Here is a 19,852-nt window from a genome sequence, read left to right as displayed (position 1 = left end):
GGTCCCAGGTTCGATCCTGGCTGATGGAGCTTTGTATGTTCTATGAAGGTGCGCGTTCATATACCCTTTATTCGTATTCATATAACTCCGCGTTGTACAGTCAGGTTCGGTAAAACGATATCAGCTGGCTATGTGTTCTGTTCGGAAACAACCGATAGACACCGTTGCTCACCATAGTGAGACGAAGGGTATTCGAGTACTTAGTATTTCGAATAGTTGTTTCCTATTATACAGTCCCTTAGCCTAGCGGTTAGCATGCCTGCCTCTTGCACAAGGAGTCCCAGGTTCGATCCTGGCTGATGGAGCTTTGTATGTTCTATGAAGGTGCGCGTTCATATACATTTTATTCGTATTCATATAACTCCGCGTTGTACAGTCAGGTAAAACGCTCTCAGCTGGCTATGTGTTCTGTTAGGAAACAACGGAAAAACCCCGTTGCTCACCATAGCGAGACGAAGGGTATTCAAGTACTTAGTATTTCGAATAGTTGTTTCCTTTTATACAGTCCCTTAGCCTAGCGGTTAGCATGCCTGCCTCTTGCACAAGGGGTCCCAGGTTCGATCCTGGCTGATGGAGCTTTGTATGTGATATATACATATATATATATTAATTTTTTTTGTATTTTGCTTTGTCGCTGTCTCCCGCGTTTGCGAGGTAGCGCAAAGAAACAGACGAAAGAAATGGCCCAACCCACCCCCGTACACATGTATATACATACACGTCCACACACGCACATATACATACCTATACATCTCAATGTACACATATATATACACACACAGACACATACATATATATACCCATGCACACAATTCACACTGTCTTCCTTTATTCATTTTCATCGCCACCTCGCCACACATGGAGTACCATCTCCCTCCCCCCTCATGTGTGCGAGTTAGCGCTAGGAAAAGACAAGAAAGGCCCCATTCGCTCACACTCAGTCTCTAGCTGTCATGCAATAATGCCCGATAACCACAGCTCCCTTTCCACATTCAGGCCCCACACAACTTTCCATGGTTCACTCCAGACGCTTAACATGCCCTGATTCAATCCACTGACAGCACGTCAACCTCGGTATACCACATCGATCCAATTACTCTATTCCTTGCCCGCCTTTCACCCTCCTGCATGTTCAGGCCCCGATCACTCAAAATCTTTTTCGCTCCATCTTTCCACCTCCAATTTGGTCTCCCACTTCTCGTTCCCTCCACCTCCGACACATATATCCTCTTGGTCAATCTTTCCTCACTCATTCTCTCCATGTGCCCAAGCCATTTCAAAACACCCTCCTCTGCTCTCTCAACCACGCTCTTTTTATTTCCACACATCTCTCTTACCCTTACATTACTTACTCGATCAAACCACCTCACACCACACATTGTCCTCAAACATCTCATTTCCAGCACATCAACCCTCCTGCGCACAACTCTATCCATAGCCCACGCCTCGCAACCATACACCATTGTTGGAACCACTATTCCTTCAAACATACCCATTTTTGCTTTCCGAGATAATGTTCTCGACTTCCACACATTCTTCAAGGCTCCCAGGATTTTCGCCCCCTCCCCCACCCTATGATTCACTTCCGCTTCCATGGTTCCATCCGCTGCCAGATCCACTCCTAGATATCTAAAACATTTACTTCCTCCAGTTTTTCTCCATTCAAACTTACCTCCCAATTGACTTGACCCTCAACCCTACTGTACCTAATAACCTTGCTCTTATTCACATTTACTCTTCTTCTTTCACACACTTTACCAAACTCAGTCACCAGCTTCTGCAGTTTCTCACATGAATCAGCCACCAGCGCTATATCATCAGCGAATAACAACTGCCTCACTTCTCAAGCTCTCTCATCCACAACAGACTTCATACTTGCCCCTCTTTCCAAAACTCTTGCATTCACCTCCCTAACAACCCCATCCATAAACAAATTAAACAACCATCGAGACATCACACACCCCTGCCGCAAACCTACATTCACTGAGAACCAATCACTTTCCTCTCTTCCTACACGTACACATGCCTTACACCCTCGATAAAAACTTTTCACTGCTTCTAACAACTTGCATCCCACACCTTATATTCTTAATACCATCCACAGACCATCTCTATGAACTCCATCATATGCCTTCTCCAGATCCATAAATGCTACATAAAAATCCATTTGCTTTTCTAAGTATTTCTCACATACATTCTTCAAAGCAAACACCTGATCCACATATCCTCTACCACTTCTGAAACCACACTGCTCTTCCCCAATCTGATGCTCTGTACATGCCTTCACCCTCTCAATCAATACCCTCCCATATAATTTACCAGGAATACTCAACAAACTTATACCTCTGTAATTTGAGCACTCACTCTTATCCCCTTTGCTTTTGTACAATGGCACTATGCACGCATTCCGCCAATCCTCAGGCACCTCACCATGAGTCATACATACATTAAATAACCTTACCAACCAGTCAACAATACAGTCACCCCCTTTTTAATATATTCCACTGCAATACCATCCAAACCTGCTGCCTTGCCGGCTTTCATCTTCCGCAAAGCTTTTACTACCTCTTCTCTGTTTACCAAATCATTTTCCCTAACACTCTCACTTTTCACACCACCTCGACCAAAACACCCAATATCTGCCACTCTATCATCAGACACATTCAACAAACCTTCAAAATACTCACTCCATCTCCTTCTCACATCACCACTACTTGTTATCACCTCCCCATTAGCCCCCTTCACTGAAGTTTGCATTTGCTCCCTTGTCTTACGCACTTTATTTACCTCCTTTTCAGAACATCTTTTTATTCTCCCTAAAATTTAATGATACTCTCTCACCCCAACTCACATTTGCCCTCTTTTTCACCTCTTGCACCTTTCTCTTGACCTCCTGTCTCTTTCTTTTATACATCTCCCACTCAATTGCATTTTTTCCCTGCAAAAATCGTCCAAATGCCTCTCTCTTCTCTTTCACTAATAATCTTACTTCTTCATCCCACCACTCACTACCCTTTCTAATCAACCCACCTCCCACTCTTCTCATGCCACAAGAATCTTTTGCGCAATCCATCACCTATTCCCTAAATACATCCCATTCCTCCCCCACTCCCCTTACTTCCATTGTTCTAACCTTTTTCCATTCTGCACTCAGTCTCTCCTGGTACTTCCTCACACAAGTCTCCTTCCCAAGCTCACTTACTCTCACCACCCTCTTCACCCCAACATTCACTCTTCTTTTCTGAAAACTAATACAAATCTTCACCTTCGCCCCCACAAGATAATGATCAGACATCCCTCCAGTTGCACCTCTCTGCACATTAACATCCAAAAGTCTCTCTTTCGCGCACCTGTCAATTAACACGTAATCCAATAACGCTCTCTGGCCATCTCTCCTACTTACATACGTATACTTATGTATATCTCGCTTTTTAAACCAGGTATTCCCAATCACCAGTCCTTTTTCAGCACATAAATCTGCAAGCTCTTTACCATTTCCATTTACAACACTGAACACCCCATGTACATTAATTATTCCCTCAACTGCCACATTACTCACCTTTGCATTCAAATCACCCATCACTATAACCCGGTCTCGTGCATCAAAACCACTAACACACTCATATATATATATATATATATATATATATATATATATATATATATATATATATATATATATATATATATATATATATATATATATATATATATATATATATATATATATATATATATATATATATATATATATATATATATATATATATATATATATATATATATATATATATATATATATATATATATATCCCTGGGGATAGGGGAGAAAGTATACTTCCCACGCGTTCCTCACATGTCGTAGAGGGCGACTAAAGGGGACTGGATTGGGGGATAGAAACCCTCCCCTCCTTGTATTTTAAACTTCTAAAAGGGGAAACAGAAGAAGGAGTCACGCGGGGAGTGCTCATCCTCCTCGAAGGCTCAGACTGGGGTGTCTAAATGTTTTTGGATGTAACCAAGATGAGAAAAAAGGAGAGATAGGTAGTATGTTTGAGGAAAGGAACCTGGATGTTATGGCTCTGAGTGAAACGAAGCTCAAGGGTAAAGGGGAAGAGTGGTTTGGGAATGTCTTGGGAGTAAAGTCAGGGGTTAGTGAATGGACTAGAGCAAAGGAAGGAGTAGCACTACTCCTGAAACAGTAGTGGTGGGAGTATGTGATAGAGTGCGAGAAAGTAAATTCTAGATTGATATGGGTAAAACTGAAAGTCGATGGAGAGAGATGGGTTATTATTGGTGCATATTCACCTGGGCATGAGAAGAAAGATATGAGAGGCAAGTGTTTTTGTAACAGCTGAATGAGTGTGTTAGTTTTGATGCACGAGACCGGGTTATAGTGATGGGTGATTTGAATGCAAAGCTGAGTAATGTGGCAGTTGAGGGAATATTTGGTAAACATGGGGTGTTCAGTATTGTAAATGGAAATGGTAAAGAGCTTGTAGATTTATTAACTGAAAAAGGACTGGTGATTGTTAATGCCTCGTTTAAAAAGAGAGATATACATAGATACCCGTATGTAAGTATGAGAGATGGCCAGAGAGCGTTATTGAATTACGTGTTAATTGATAGGCGTGCGAAAGAGAGACTTTTGTCTGTTAATGTGCTTAGAGGTGCAACTGGAGGGATGTCTGATCATTATCTTGTGGGGCGAAGGTGACGATTTGTAGAGGTTTTCAGAAAAGAAGGGAGAATATTTGGGTGAAGAGAGTGGTGAGAGTAAGTGAGCTTGGGAAGGAGACTTGTGTGAGGAAGCACTAGGAGAGACTGAGTACAGAATGGAAAAAGGTGAGAACAAAGGAGGTAAGAGGAGTGGGGGAGGAATGGGATGTATTTAAGGAAGTAGTGATGGCTTGCGCAAAAGATGCTTGTGGCATGAGAAGCGTGGGAGGTGAGCAGATGAAAAAGGGTAGTGAATGGTGGGATGAAGAAGTAAGATTATTAGTGAAAGAGAAGAGAGAGGCATTTGGACGATTTTAGCAGGGAAATAATGCAAATGAGTGGGAGATATAGAAAAGAAAGAGGCGGGAGGTGATGAGAAAGGTCCAAGAGGTGAAAAAGAGGGCAAATGAGAGTTGGGGTGAGAGAGTATCATTAAATTTTAGGGAGAATAAAAGGATGTTTTGGAAGGAGGTAAATAAAAGTGCATAAGACAAGTGAACAAAATGGGAACCTCAGTTAAGGGGGCTAATGGGGAGGTGATAACAAGTAGTGGTGATGTGAGAAGGAGATGGAGTGAGTATTTTGAAGGTTTGTTGAATGTGTTTGATGATAGAGTGGCAGGTATAGGGTGTTTTGATCGAGGTGGTGTGCAAAGTGAGATGTTAGGGAAAATGATTTGGTAAACAGAGAAGAGGTAGTAAAAGCTTTGCGGAAGATGAAAGCCGGCAAGGCAGCGGGTTTGGATGGTATTGCAGTGGAATTTATCAAAAAAGGGGATGACTGTATTGTTGACTGGTTGGTAACTTTATTTAATGTATGTATGATTCATGGTGAGGTGCCTGAGGATTGGCGGAATGCATGCATAGTACCATTTTCCAAAGCAAAGTGGATAAGAGTGAATGCTCAAATTACAGAGGTAAAAGCTTGTTGAGTATTCCTGGTAAATTATATGGGAGGGTATTGATTGAGAGGGTGAAGGCATGTACAGAGCATGAGATTGGGGAAGAGTACTGTGGTTTCAGAAGTGGTAAAGGATGTGTGGATCAGGTGTTTGCTTTGAAGAATGTATGTGAGAAATACTTAGTAAAACAAATTGATTTGCATGTAGCATTTATGGATGTGGAGAAGGCATATGATAGAGTTGACAGAGATGCTCTGTAGAAGGTATTAAGAATATATGGTGTGGGAGGCAAGTTGTTAGAAGCAGTGAAAAGTTTTTATCAAGGATGTAAGGCATGTGTACTTGTAGGAAGAGAGGAAAGTAATTGGTTCTCAGTGAATGTAGGTTTGTTGCAAGGGTGTGTGATGTCTCCATGGTTGTTTAATTTGTTTATGAATGGGGTTGTTAGGGAGGTAAATGCAAGAGTTTTGGAAGAGGGGCAAGTATAATGTCTGTTATGGATGAGAAAGCTTGGGAAATGAGTCAATTGTTGTTCGCTAATGATACACCTCTGGTGGCTGATTCATGTGAGAAATTGCGGAAGCTGGTGACTGAGTTTGGTAAAGTGTGTGAAAGAAGAAATTTGAGAGTAAATGTGAATAAGAGCAAAGTTATTAGGTACAGTAGGGTTGAGGGTCAAGTCAATTGGGAGGTAAGTTTGAATGAAGAATAACTGGAGGAAGTGAAGTGTTTTAGATATCTGGGAGTGGATCTGGCAGCGGATGGAACCATGGAAGCGGAAGTGAATCATAGGGTGGGGAAGGGGGCGAAAATTCTGGGAGCCTTGAAGAATGTGTGGAAGTCGAGAATATTGTCTCTGAAAGCAAAAATGGGCATGTTTGAAGGCATAGTGGTTCCAACAATGTTGTATGGTTGCGAGGCATGGGTTATGGATAGAGTTGTACGCAGGAGGGTAGATGTGCTGGATATGAGATGTTTGAGGACAATATGTGGTGTGAGGTAGTTTGATCGAGTAAGTAATAATAGGGTAAGAGAGATGTGTGGAAATAAAAAGAGTATGGTTGAGAGAGCAGAAGAGGGTGTTTTGAAATGGTTTGGGCACATGGAGAGAATGAGTGAGGAAAGATTGACCAGAGGATATATGTGTCGGAGGTGGAGGGAACGAGGAGAAGTGGGAGACCAAATTGGAGGTGGAAAGATAGAGTGAAAAAGCTTTTTAGTGATCGGGGCCTGAACATGCAGGAGGGTGAAAGGCGGGCAAGGAATAGAGTGAATTGGATCGATGTGGTATACCGGGGTCGACGTGCTGTCAATGGATTGAATAAGGGCATGTGAAGCGTCTGGGGTAAACCATGGAAAGTCCTGTGTGGCCTGGATATGGAAAGAGAGCTGTGGTTTCGGGCATTATTGCATAACAGCTAGAGACTGAGTGTGAACGATTGGGGCCTTTGTTGTGTTTTCCTAGCGGTACCTCGCACACATGAGTGGGGAGGGGGATGTTATTCCATGTGTGGCGAGGAGGCGATAGTAATGAATAAAGGCAGACAGTGTGAATTGTGTGCATGTGTATATATGTATGTATCTGTGTGTGTATATATATGTGTACATTGAGATGTATGGGTATGTATATTTGCGTGTGTGGACGTGTATGTATATACATGTGTATAGGGATCTATCTTTCTCCCCTATCCCTGGGGATAGGGGAGAAAGAATACTTCCCACGCATTCCTCAGTGTCGTAGAAGGCGACTAAAGGGGACGGGAGCGGGGGGCTAGAAACCCTCCCCTCCTTTTATTTTAACTTTCTAAAAGGGGAAACAGAAGAAGGAGTCACGCGAGGAGTGCTCATTCTCCTCGAAGGCTCAGATTGAGGTGTCTAAATGTGTGTGGATGTAACCAAGATGAGAGAAAAGGAGAGTTAGGTAGAATGTTTGAGGAAAGGAATCTGGATCTTTTGGCTCTGAGTGAAACGATGCTGAAGGGCAAAGGGGAAGAGTGGTTTGGGAATGTCTTGGGAGTAAAGTCAGGGGTTAGTGAGAGGACAAGAGCAAGGGAAGAGTAGCACTACTCCTGAATCAGGGTGTTGGGAGTATGTGACAGAGTGTAAGAAAGTAAATTCTAGATTGATATGGGTAAAACTGAAAGTGGATGGAGAGAGATGGGTGATTATTGGTGCATATGCACCTGGGCATGAGAAGAAAGATCATGAGAGGCAAGTGTTTTGGGAGCAGCTGAATGAGTGTGTTACTGGTTTTGATGCACAAGACCGGGTTATAGTGATGGGTGATTTGAATGCAAAGGTGAGTAATGTGGCAGTTGAGGGAATAATTGGTACACATGGGGTGTTCAGTGTTGTAAATGGAAATGGTGAAGAGCTTGTAGATTTATATGCTGAAAAAGGACTGGTGATTGGGAATACCTTGTTTCAAAAGCGAGATACACATAAGTATACGTATGTAAGTAGGAGAGATGGCCAGAGAGCGTTATTGGATTACGTGTTAATTGATAGACGCACGAAAGAGAGCCTTTTGGATGTTAATGTGCTGACAGGTGCGACTGGAGGGATGTCTGATCATTATCTTGTGGAGGCGAAGGTGAAGATTTGTGAGGGTTTTCAGAAAAGAAGAGAGAATGTTGGGGTGAAGAGAGTGGTGAGAGTAAGTGAGCTTGGGAAGGAGACTTGTGTGAGGAAGTACCAGGAGAGACTGAGTATAAAATGGAAAAAGGTGAGAAGAAAGGAGGTAAGGGGAGTGGGGGAGGAATGGGATGTATTTAGGGAATCAGTGATGGATTGCGCAAAAGATGCATGTGGCATGAGAAGAGTGGGAGGTGGGTTGATTAGAAAGGGTAGTGAGTGGTGTTATGAAGAATAAGATTATTAATGAAAGAGAAGAGAGAGGCATTTGGACGATTTTTGCAGGGAAAAAATGCAGTTGAGTGGGAGATGTATAAAAGAAGAGACAGGAGGTCAAGAGAAAGGTGCAAGAGGTGAAAAAGAGGGCAAATGAGAGTTGGGGTGAGAGAGTATCATTAAATTTTAGGGAGAATAAAAAGATGTTCTGGAAGGAGGTAAATAAAGTGCGTAAGACATGGGAGCAAATGGGAACTTCAGTGAAGGGCGCAAATGGGGAGGTGATAACAAGTAGTGGTGATGTGAGAAGGAGATGGAGTGAGTATTTTGAAGGTTTGTTGAATGTGTTTGATGATAGAGTGGCAGATATAGGGTGTTTTGGTCGAGGTGGTGTGCAAAGTGAGAGGGTTAGGGAAAATGATTTGGTAAACAGAGAAGAGGTAGTAAAAGCGTTGCGGAAGATGAAAGCCGGCAAGGCAGCAGGTTTGGATGGTATTGCAGTGGAATTTATTAAAAAAGGGGTGACTGTATTATTGACTGGTTGGTAAGGTTATTTAATGTATGTATGACTCATGGTGAGGTGCCTGAAGATTGGCGGAATGCGTGCATAGTGCCATTGTAAAAAGGCAAAGGGGATAAGAGTGAGTGCTCAAATTACAGAGGTATAAGTTTGTTGAGTATTCCTGGTAAATTATTTGGGAGGGTATTGATTGAGAGGGTGAAGGCATGTACAGAGCATCAGATTGGGGAAGAGCAGTGTGGTTTCAGAAGTGGTAGAGGATATGTGGATCAGGTGTTTGCTTTGAACAATGTATGTGAGAAATACTTAGAAAAGCAAATGGATTTGTATGTAGCATTTATGGATCTGGAGAAGGCATATGATAGAGTTGATAGAAATGGTCTGTGGAAGGTATTAAGAATATATGGTGTGGGAGGCAAGTTGTTAGAAGCAGTGAAAAGTTTTTATCGAGGATGTAAGGCATGTGTACGTGTAGGAAGAGAGGAAAGTGATTGGTTCTCAGTGAATGTAGGTTTGCGGCAGGGGTGTGTGATGTCTCCATGGTTGTTTAATTTGTTTATGGATGGGGTTGTTCGGGAGGTGAATGCAAGAGTTTTGGAAAGAGGAGCAAGTATGAAGTCTGTTGTGGATGAGAGAGCTTGGGAAGTGAGTCAGTTGTTGTTCGCTGATGTTACAGCGCTGGTGGCTGATTCATGTGAGAAACTACAGAAGCTGGTGACTGAGTTTGGTAAAGTGTGTGAAAGAAGAAAGTTAAGAGTAAATGTGAATAAGAGCAAGGTTATTAGGTACAGTAGGATTGAGGGTGAATGGAGAAAAACTGGAGGAAGTGAAGTGTTTTAGATATCTGGGAGTGGATCTGGCAGCGGATGGAACCATGGAAGCGGAAGTGGATCATAGGGTGGGGGAGGGGGCGAAAATCCAGGGAGCCTTGAAAAATGTGTGGAAGTCGAGAACATTATTTCGGAAAGCAAAAATGGGTATGTTTGAAGGAACAGTGGTTCCAACAATGTTGTATGGTTGCGAGGCGTGGGTTATCGATAGAGTTGTGCGCAGGAGGGTGGATGTGCTGGAAATGAGATGTCTGAGGACAATGTAAACCATGTAAACCATGGAAACCTGTGTAGGTATGTACATTTGCGTTTGTGGACGTGTATATATATACATGTGTATTGGGTGGGTTGGGCCATTTCTTTCGTCTGATTCCTTGCGCTACCTCGCAAACGCGGGAGACAACGACAAAGTAAAAAAAAAAGAAAAAAAATATATATATATATTTTATATATATATATATATATATATATATATATATATATATATATATATATATATATATATATATATATATATATATATATATATATATATATATATGAAAAATCTTTTTCTCTCTATCTTTCCACCTCCAATTTGGTCTCCCACTTCTCCTCGTTCCCTCCACCTCTGACACATATATCCTCTTGGTCAATCTTTCCTCACTCATTCTCTCTATGTGCCCAAACCATTTCAAAACACCCTCTTCTGCTCTCTCAACCACGCTCTTTTTACTTCCACACTTACGTTACTTACTAGATCAAACCACCTAACACTACACATTGTCCTCAAACATCTCATTTCCAGCACATCCATCCTCCTGCGCACAACTCTATCCATAGCCCACGCCTCGCAACCATACAACATTGTTGGAACCACTATTCCTTCAAACATACCCATTTTTGCTTTCCGAGATAATGTTCTCGACTTCCACACATTCTTCAAGTCTCCCATGATTTTCGCCCCCTCCCCCACCCTATGATCCACTTCCGCTTCCATGGTTCCATCCGCTGCCAGATCCACTCCCAGATATCTAAAACACTTTACTTCCTCCAGTATTTTTCCATTCAAACTTACCTCCCAGTTGACTTACCCTTAACCCTACTGTACCTAATAACCTTGCTCTTATTCACATTTACTCTTAACTTTCTTCTTTCACACACTTTACCAAACTCAGTCACCAGGTTCTGTAGTTTCTCACATGAATTATCCACCAGCGCTGTATCATCAGCGAACAACAACTGACTCACTTCCCAAGCTCTCTCATCCACAACAGACTTCATACTTGCCCCTCTTTCCAAAACTCTTGCATTCACCTCCCTAACAACCCTATCCATAAACAAATTAAACAACCATGGAGACATCACACACCCCTGCCGCAAACCTACATTCACTGAGAACCAATCACTTTCCTCTCTTCCTACACGTACACATGCCTTACATCCTCGATAAAAACTTTTCACTGCTTCTAACAACTTGCCTCCCACACCATATATTCTTAATACCTTCCACAGAGCATCTCTATCAACTCTATCATATGCCTTCTCCAGATCCATAAATGCTGCATACAAATCCATATATATATATATATATATATATATATATATATATATATATATATATATATATATATATATATATATATATATATATATATATATATATATATATATATATATTTATATATATATTTATCGAGGATGTAAGGCATGTGTACGTGTAGGAAGAGAGGAAAGTGATTGGTTCTCAATGAATGTAGGTTTGCGGCAGGGGTGTGTGATGTCTCCATGGTTGTTTAATTTGTTTATGGATTAGGTTGTTAGGGAGGTGAATGCAAGAGTTTTGGAAAGAGGGGCAAGTATGAAGTCTGTTATGAATGAGAGAGCTTGAGAAGTGAGTCAGTTGTTGTTCGCTGATGATACAACGCTGGTGGCTGATTCATGTGAGAAACTGCAGAAGCTGGTGACTGAGTTTGGTAAAGTGTGTGAAAGAAGAAAGTTAAGAGTATATGTGAATAAGAGCAAGGTTATTAGGGTTGAGGGTCAAGTCAATTGGGAGGTAAGTTTGAATGGAGAAAAACTGGAGGAAGTAAAATGTTTTAGATATCTGGGAGTGGATCTGGCAACGGATTGAACCACGGAAGCGGAAGTGAATCATAGGGTGGGGGAGGGGGCGAAAATCCTGGGAGCCTTGAAGAATGTGTGAAAGTCGAGAACATCATCTCGGAAAGCAAAAATGGGTATGTTTGAAGGAATAGTGGTTCCAACAATGTTGTATGGTTGCGAGGCGTGGGCTATGGATAGAGTTGTGCGCAGGAGGGTGGATGTGGTTGAAATGAGGTGTTTGAGGACAATGTGTGGTGTGAGGTGGTTTGATCTAGTAAGTAATGTAAGGGTAAGAGAGATGTGTGGAAATAAAAAGAGCGTGGTTGAGAGAGCAGAGGAGGGTGTTTTGAAATGGTTTGGGCACATGGAGAGAATGAGTGAGGAAAGATTGACCAAGAGGATATATGTGTCGGAGGTGGAGGGAACGAGGAGAAGTGGGAGACCAAATTGGAGGTGGAAAGATGGAGTGAAAAAGATTTTGTGTGATCGGGTCCTGAACATGCAGGAGGGTGAAAGGAGGGCAAGGAATAGAGTGAATTGGATCGATTTGGTATACCGGGGTTGACGTGCTGTCAGTGGATTGAATCGGGGCATGTGAAGCGTCTGGGGTAAACCATGGAAAGTTGTGTGGGGCCTGGATATGGAAAGTTTTCTGAGGTTTCGGGCATTATTGCATGACAGCTAGAGACTGAGTGTGAACGAATGGGGCCTTTGTTGTCTTTTCCTAGTGCTACCTCGCACACATGAGGGGGGAGGGGGATGGTATTCCATGTGTGGCGAGGTGGCGATGGAAATGAATAAAGGCAGACAGTGTGAATTGTGTGCATGGGTATATATGTATGTGTCTGTGTGTGTATATGTATGTGTACATTGAGATGTATAGGTATGTATATTTGCGTGTGTGGACGTGTATGTATATATATTGTGTATGGGGGTGGGTTGGGGCATTTCTTTCGTCTGTTTCCTTGCGCTACCTCGCAAACGCGGGAGACAGCGACATAAAAAAAAGTATTTATATATATATATATATATATATATATATATATATATATATATATATATATATATATATATATATATATACCACATTAGCGGGCTTAGAAAAGACTAGCCTGTCCAAAAGGCTTCAATTTGTATTTTTTTCAAGTCCATGAAAATCTTTCCCGGTTTGCTAAACATAGCTGGTGCATAGTACTCTATCATTGACCTTATATAGGCCAGGTACACTATTTCAGAGATTCTAACATTAACATTATATTTAGGGTTGTTCCCTCTCAACCCTTTCTGCGCGAGTCTGTCTGCACATTATTGAATTAATTTTGTACTACGGCGCTGTAGATGGGACTGAGGTACCAAGCTACAGAGATGAATGAACATCACTTACTAAACTCTTGATGCACTTGTACTGTTACCATTAACTACCTCCGTTTTCTCCGCAGTTGTAGTGAGGATAAGGTTATCAGAAGCCGTGTGTATTTAGTTAAGATTGGTGTATATATAGACCTACATAGTATAACTGACTGTGATATTCCTGCGATTTTCCGGGATTGAATTTAGAAAGAGAAAGTCTCGTTTATCATACGAGACGGGCCTTACTACCCTGTAGTGTTAATATTACATATCTCTTCTTGCTGTTGACCAGAGGTAATAGTTCTTGGACACTGAAGTAGTGATTATAGCGCTCTGAAGTTTCTAGTCTGACTGACTCCTGAAAATTATAGATCCTCCCCTCTTATCAACCTTACCACTGTATCTGGTCATGTCTGAATCTCTTCAAGAAGGAGGTTAACAAACACAACTTTACTGAACTTTATCGTATGTTTACGTTGTGCAGACAACTCACCAACACTTCGTTTTAGGTTTAGAAGTAGGCCGGACCTGATATACACTTTTACGTACGGCTGTGCTGTACGAGAGACGTGAAAACATTGATAATCATGTTCGATTTTGATGTCATTGAGGTAATCATGTATTATTTAGAATTGTCTTAATAGATTAGGATTAGTTATTGTTTCCTGACGGAGGTGAAGCAAAAGTGAGTCGGTGTGGAAATTCTCGCTCTCATGATGGAGTGTGAGTGTCTGGGAACGGTCAAGAGTTATGAGCTCTGAACCTGTCATTGTCTTTCATAAAAGAGGTTTTAACCCGGTGTATGGCAGACACTTGCGGACGCCACTCGGGAAGGCAATACTAGTCAGCAACAGCCAGATTTTTACTGGTAAATATTGGGTTGTGAGCTTGTGATGTGTGGCCACCTGACTGTCATATTCCTCTGGTCATCATTAGTGGCAGGTTGTAGCTGGGGCAACATTCCACACTAGGAGTACCTGACATCCTTCCCACGATGGAGAGATGAGTATCTTGTATGAAAGATCGACCTCCCGAGGGGACTACACACATCCCAGGCGACACACGATGTTTATATATGAAACACATAACAGATGAAAGCTTAGTATTAAATAAAGTTTTGCATATAGGGAAGTCAGAGAGAGAGAGAGAGAGAGAGAGAGAGAGAGAGAGAGAGAGAGAGAGAGAGAGAGAGAGAGAGAGAGAGAGAGAGAGAGCACCGTTACGGCTCTCTGGCTCCTCTGGTCAGTATTGGCTAATCTAGTGTAACTTGATCCAGGGCTGCTGTTCCCTGGTCAGTTCACTGTTGTTCCTCATCTTCTGCGTCATTGTGACCCTTCCGTTTGTTCTATATATATATATATATATATATATATATATATACCACATTGGTTCTCAGTGAATGTAGGTTTGCGGCAGGGGTGTGTGATGTCTCCATGGTTGTTTAATTTGTTTATGGATGGGGTTGTAAGGGAGGTAAATGCAAGAGTCCTGGAAAGAGGGGCAAGTATGAAGTCTGTTGGGGATGAGAGAGCTTGGGAAGTGAGTCAGTTGTTGTTCGCTGATGATACAGCGCTGGTGGCTGATTCATGTGAGAAACTGCAGAAGCTGGTGACTGAGTTTGGTAAAGTGTGTGGAAGAAGAAAGTTGAGAGTAAATGTGAATAAGAGCAAGGTTATTAGGTACAGTAGGGGTGAGGGTCAAGTCAATTGGGAGGTGAGTTTGAATGGAGAAAAACTGGAGGAAGTGAAGTGTTTTAGATATCTGGGAGTGGATCTGTCAGCGGATGGAACCATGGAAGCGGAAGTGGATCATAGGGTGGGGGAGGGGGCGAAAATTTTGGGAGCCTTGAAAAATGTGTGGAAGTCGAGAACACTATCTCGGAAAGCAAAAATGGGTATGTTTGAGGGAATAGTGGTTCCAACAATGTTGTATGGTTGCGAGGCGTGGGCTATGGATAGAGATGTGCGCAGGAGGATGGATGTGCTGGAAATGAGATGTTTGAGGACAATGTGTGGTGTGAGGTGGTTTGATCGAGTAAGTAACGTAAGGGTAAGAGAGATGTGTGGAAATAAAAAGAGCGTGGTTGAGAGAGCAGAAGAGGGTGTTTTGAAATGGTTTGGGCACATGGAGAGAATGAGTGAGGAGAGATTGACCAAGAGGATATATGTGTCGGAGGTGGAGGGAACGAGGAGAAGAGGGAGACCAAATTGGAGGTGGAAAGATGGAGTGAAAAAGATTTTGTGTGATCGGGGCCTGAACATGCAGGAGGGTGAAAGGAGGGCAAGAAATAGAGTGAAGTGGAGTCATGTGGTATACAGGGGTTGACGTGCTGTCAGTGGATTGAAGCAAGGCATGTGAAGCGTCTGGGGTAAACCATGGAAAGCTGTGTAGGTATGTATATTTGCGTGTGTGGACGTGTGTATGTACATGTGTATGGGGGGGGGGGTTGGGCCATTTCTTTCGTCTGTTTCCTTGCGCTACCTCGCAAACGCGGGAGACAGCGACAAAGTATAAAAAAAAAAAAAAAAAAAAAAAAAAATATATATATATTCCCTGGGGATAGGCATTCCCTGGGGATAGGGGAGAAAGAATACTTCCCACGTATTCCCTGCGTGTCGTAGAAGGCGACTAAAAGGGAAGGGAGCGGGGGGCTGGAAATCTTCCCCTCCCTTTTTTTTTTCTCAAACGAAGGAACAGAGAAGGGGGCTGGATGAGGATGTTTCCTCAGAGGCCCAGTCCTCTGTTCTTAACGCTACCTCGCTGACGCGGGAAATGGCGAATAGTATGAAAGAAAGAAAAAAAGTATATATATATATATATATATATATATATATATATATATATATATATATATATATATATATATATATATATATATATATATATATTCTTGCATACATATTCACCATTTCCTGCGTTAGCCAGGTAGCGTTAAGAAAAGAGGAACGAATGAAGGGAAGATATAGGAAAAGCGGGGAGAGTGGCTGACCCTCTAAGTTGTAGACAACATTAGATTTCATGGAATGTCTTTGGACAGTACATTCTAGTAGTATATAGCGGAAAGGCTTAGTGTAGGAAAGGTGAATTTATTGGTACTATTAATTTACAATCTTCCAAGTAATTACATCGACCATGATCACAATAAAAACAGTGAGGGAACTATTAGGATGGTAAAGGAAGTAGAGGGATGCTCAAACCTCATGGACAGGAAAGTTCTGATGATGGGGGATTGCAACAACGATGAAATACAACAGGAGAATTCAGAGTCGTACAGAGTTGGGAAGTCGTGGAGACGTAAGTTCCTGGAGTGTATACAGAAGAAAGTCCAGACTCAGAACGTTACTAAGCATACAAGAGGGATTGATATAACATTGCTTGACATTGTTTATATATGAAACACATAACAGATGAAAGCTTAGTATTAAGTAAAGTTTTGCATATAGGGAAGTCAGAGAGAGAGAGAGAGAGAGAGAGAGAGAGAGAGAGAGAGAGAGAGAGAGAGAGAGAGAGAGAGAGAGAGAGAGAGAGAGAGAGAGAGAGAGAGAGAGAGAGAGAGAGAGAGAGAGAGAGAGAGAGAGAGAGAACAAGATAAAAGAGACAAGATAAAAGAAAATATTTCCATAAATTCATCAAGAACAGATTGTCAGTTTAAGATCAGCTGATCAGGTTAAGGAATTAGGAGAAAAGAATCACTGAGGGAGACGTGTCAGTGTGTGAGGATCTGAATGATGATGTCTGGATGTGTTTAAATATTTGAAGACGCTATAGTCCCAGCACCAGCGAGATGAAATGGGGAAGAGATATTCACGTTCCCTTGACCCATATATGGCTCATGGCCCTGTTAAGATCTCTCCATATGTGCTGAGGGAAGGTGCAGGTACGCATGATAGCTCGCAAGCAGTAGCGCTAAGGGAATGACAAAGGGCAAATGTTGTGTCAATCTTTAGGAAAGAAGATTGGGATATTGCAGTGAACTTCAGTCTACCTAATGAATGTGGTCTATGTAATACTGAGTAATCAGAAAGCAAATGGATGACACTATCAGAAAATAAACTATCTAAGTAAGAGGAAACATGGATTCAAAAAAAGGAGGTCGTGAATAACACATCCCATGGACTTATATGAAAAAATAAGTTCCAATCTAGGCAAAGGACATGGGTGGCTTGACTGTGTGTATACAGACTGCCAGAAGGCGTTTGATACAATGCCATGCACCGGAGACCCAAAAAGCTGGATCTTCAAGCAGGAATAAGTGGTACGCTCCGTCACTGAATAAAAGATTACCACAGTGGAAGGGAACAAAGGACACAAGCTAGATGAACATTCCTAAGATGAGCGGAGGTCACGAGTGGAGTACCGCAGGGCTCTGTGTTGGGTCCACTGCTCCTCCCCGTCTATGTAAATGACCTGCCTGAAGGACTGGAGTCATACCTGTACACGCTTTCAGACGACGCCAAGGCCATGAGAGAAGTCAATACTAATGAGGTCTGCATTGGTCTATAATGGGATCGAGATTGTCTTCAAAGTTGGTCTTCATAATATTCGATGAAACTGAACCAAGGCAAATGAAAAAGGGTGAAGATGGGGGGACACAGTGAAAGACAGCCCCAACACGATAACTCTTGCAAGAAACAAGCTCCAGGAGTCTGTGTGTGAGAGAGATTTGTGAGTCAACATTGTGCCAAACCTGTTATCTGACCTTCGCGTCAGGAAGACAGTAAAGGTGTCAAACTTTGTGCCAGCAAATAAGAGAACAACATTTAAGAACACGGATAAGGAACTGCTCGACAAGCTGCTCATAATGAACATCAGACCAAAACTAGAATATACATCTCAGGTCTGGTCATCGCACCTTAAGAATCATAAATATGTAATTGAGAGGAATTGGAGAAGTATAACAAATATGGTACCATATACAAGGGAAAGAAGCTGAAAACGGTTGAGCTGCCCTCGATAAAGAAGGGAAGAGGATAGGGTGACTTGATCACAGCCCTTAAGTTCCGGAATCAGGTGAGGGCATGATGTTGAAGGGACCAGTTCTGTGTGGGATCTAGTGACGTAGCTGCCAGAGGACGAAGGAATGTCCAGAGGTTAGAGTAAGATCGGAGGGCAGAGTAAAGACCTGAGGGCAGAGTAAGGACCTGAGGGCAGAGTAAGGATCAGAGGGCAGAGTAAGGATCTGAGGGCAGAGTAAGGATCAGAGGGCAGAGTAAGGATCAGAGGGCAGAGTAAGGATCAGAGGGCAGAGTAAGGACCAGAGGGCAGAGTAAGGATCTGAGGGCAGAGTAAGGATCAGAGGGCAGAGTAAGGTCCTGAGGGCAGAGTAAGGATCAGAGGGCAGAGTAAGGATCAGAAGGCAGAGTAAGGTCCTGAGGGCAGAGTAAGGTCCTGAGGGTAGAGTAAGGATCAGAGGGCAGAGTAAGGATCAGAGGGCAGAGTAAGGATCAGAGGGCAGAGTAAGGATCAGGGGGCAAAGTAAGGATCAGCGGGCAGAGTAAGCATGGGAGATACTTCGTATAAGATACTCTCAAAGAATGAGAGACACCCTTCATGTAAACATTGAAAGAATGACAGACATCCTTCATGTAAACTTTGAAAGAATGAGAGACAAACCATGTAAACTTTGAAAGAATGAGACAAACCATGTAAACTTTGAAAGAATGAGACTCACTTCATGTAAACCCTTAAAGAATGAAAGGACTCTTCATGTAGACTATTCTCACGGCGTGAGAGACACTCCTTATGTTAACTTTCAATAATTCTTATTCTTGGAAAAGCATGAAAACTATACGTTAATCTTAAGTTGTAACTCGGCTGGGTAACCTCAGGTCTGGGAAGTGTCAGGTCGTGACCTGGGCGGGTCACCCTAGGTCATGACCTGGCTAGCTTGTCACACATCATAAACTAGCTGGGCTGTGTCAGGTCGTAAGTCGTAACCCTACTGGGTCACCGAAAGTCGTAACTTGGCTGGGTCACTTAAAGTCATAACCAGACTGAGTTTATGTCAGGTCGTAACCTTACCGGGTCACATTTGCATACGCTGCTTCCTCCAGCACCGGCTCCTCTGGTCAATGTTTTATGCACAATACTTAACCAGTACCTCACCGCTTAACTGTTCATAAATATTGAAGCTGGAGTCGAACCTTCCACACGTTTAGCGAGACATTTATAGGCTGGTCATGTTATCGTTTTCACCCCTTCTGCCCAGCAGGTGGTGTTGCCGCTGCCAGTGATGTCTGTCTGTCTGTATGTTAATCTGACTCGATGCCTATCCAGCCACCGACATAAACAAGGCACCTGTTGGAGACTGGACGGTAGATTCTTACGAGATGTTTATCAGGCGATAGAGGAAGACCTTCCTAGACGGATCCATAAGGGCATTAACTGGTCCTGGCCATTGTTAGTGGGGAAAGGCAGTACTGGCTCAGCCTTGCGCAGTGCTGGCTGCCGTGCAACATAGAATGTTGGAAGAGAAGGAATGATCACCTACCCTCGCTTCACTATTCCTCCTGAAGCAGAGTGCTGCTGGGGCTCAAGGACACCAACCCAACAAACAAGCCGACAGTCGCCCAAGGAAAAACAAAACACCAGGACACA

Source organism: Panulirus ornatus, chromosome 19 (genome assembly GCF_036320965.1).
Source record: "Panulirus ornatus isolate Po-2019 chromosome 19, ASM3632096v1, whole genome shotgun sequence".
Lineage (NCBI taxonomy): Eukaryota > Metazoa > Arthropoda > Malacostraca > Decapoda > Palinuridae > Panulirus > Panulirus ornatus.
The sequence above is the reverse complement of the archived record's forward strand: the minus strand, read 5'-3'. Positions refer to the sequence as shown.